The sequence below is a fragment of the Hipposideros armiger genome, unplaced genomic scaffold, assembly GCF_001890085.2.
Source record: "Hipposideros armiger isolate ML-2016 unplaced genomic scaffold, ASM189008v1 scaffold_465, whole genome shotgun sequence".
Lineage (NCBI taxonomy): Eukaryota > Metazoa > Chordata > Mammalia > Chiroptera > Hipposideridae > Hipposideros > Hipposideros armiger.
The window spans coordinates 420,492-422,353 of NW_017731815.1; the positions used below are offsets into that span (position 1 = coordinate 420,492).

Sequence of the window (1,862 nt, forward strand, 5' to 3'; positions counted from 1 at the left end):
TCATAGCGGGCAACCATGCACACGTGGGGATCTGTGGCCAGGGAATCAGGGGCTGCACAGGAATCGATCAAGGCCTGTAGGGCACAGAAGCAGCTATGCAGATTGTCCAGTCGAGGGGCAAAGATGAACTCCTCATAAGCGCCACATAGGACCGCAGGCTGGGTGTCTGCAAGGCAGAGCTCCAGCTCCACGATATCCTCAGGGCTCAGCCCCAGATCGGCACAGAGAAGAGACATGAGGACTGAGTGGTGCCGGTCATCTGCAGCATTGAGAGACCCTGGCTCAGGAGTCCCCTTCTCTAGTTCCTCCTGGACTGCTGTGGCAAGAATGGGGACTCAGTGCATCTCCATGTTGGGCCCAAAGTTCTCATTGATATTTCGCTGCAGATGGATGGCCAGGTGTGGGATGCGAAGAATGGGCCGGTCCACATGCACCAGCTGCTGCTCCAGACTGCCTGAGATAGGGCACTTGACAAGGACGCGTCCAGCCAAGGTCAGGTCACGGTCAAACCAGGTGTTCCAGATACCACCACCATAGGTCTCCACACCAACCTGCAGGAAGCCCACCTGGCCACGGCGTGATCGCCGTTTTACCCTGAGGCAGGGGCTGTCCGTGTGGGCCCCAGTGAGGCTGAAACCATTGCCAGGAACATATTGGCCTCCCACAGCAAAAGCGATGATGGTGGACGAGTTCCTGGTCAGGAAGTACTTGCTCTCGGGCTTGATATCCCCGCTTTCAGTCTCCTTGAGTTCATGGAAGCCAGCCTGGAGGAGGCGGCTGTGGCACTCAGCAACAACGTGGAAAGGAGAAGGGCTCCTGTTCATGAACTTGAGGAGTTCTCGGGCCGCAGCTTGCGCCGCGTCTTTGCTGGCCCTGCTGCTCATGGCCACCTGCATGGCCTCACGCCCCGTGTAGCGTTAGTTCCCCACGGCCCTGCTGAAATTTGCTTTTTAAAAATCTATTTTTACTGTACGCTTTTATTAATGATTGACGCTAGGGGAGTGTAGCCAGTTTCTCCCATGATTCTCATCTCGTCCACTTGTGCCAGCATTGTAATTTCTCTTCAGCCATTTATCATTTGTATTCTCCACTGTTTTAGGCAGCTCCACAGTGACATCATAGCTATTTCTCTCTCTTATTTCACTCAAGTGATTTGTGGCTTTCCATATAGTAGGTGCCTGTATGAAATAGAACACTCACTGTTCCCCTTTCCCTAGGAGCAAAGAAGTTTATTTTGGACAAGGTTTTCCATTCCATTGCTGTCGTCTCATTGTGGACCTCAGCCCAAAATTTGATGGCACCCATTTCTCTTACGTCGTTTTGATTCTACTCATATGGCAAACATAACTCCCGATCTGCCAGCACCTTTACAACCCTTTTATCCTTCTCATAAATAACGGAGGAACTAATATTATAGCAAGAACAGTACCTTAAGAAAATAAAATTCTTTCGAATGGGTTTTTGCGTAAATCAGAAACTCAGCACCCTTGACCCCCAACCTGAAGTATAGTCCCAGCACTAGCTGTGCTTGTGGTTAAGCATTCAGAATTGAATTAAGAGGAGCAAATAATTCTCTCCATCTGTTATGTCATTTGAAAGTCTTGCCAAATTTTCATGGTCTTGTTCTTATTTTTAGTCCCTTGTGTATTTGTATCTAAGCAGGTACAATTATATTGTTTGTATGTATTTATTCATACAAACTTACAGATGACTTGATTAAATTATATATATTATGTGTGTGTGTGCGCGCGCATGCGCACGTGTGTGTGTGTGTGCATACCTTTTTGTGTGTGTATGTGTGCGCGTGCGATGATTGATGTTACCTGAGCTAATATACCATTGACCTATGTGTTAAAAAAAAA

At 48.2% G+C, this 1,862-nt stretch overlaps 1 protein-coding gene and 1 pseudogene across 1 annotated transcript in view; one reads left to right on the forward strand and one right to left on the reverse strand.

Moving 5' to 3' along the window:
* Positions 1–896, reverse strand: part of LOC109395302 (aspartyl aminopeptidase pseudogene) — a 22,999-nt pseudogene extending 22,103 nt beyond the window's left edge.
* Positions 1–1,862, forward strand: part of CDK14 (cyclin dependent kinase 14) — a 504,392-nt gene that overhangs the window by 64,562 nt on the left and 437,968 nt on the right. The gene's annotated exons all lie outside the window — the stretch shown is intronic.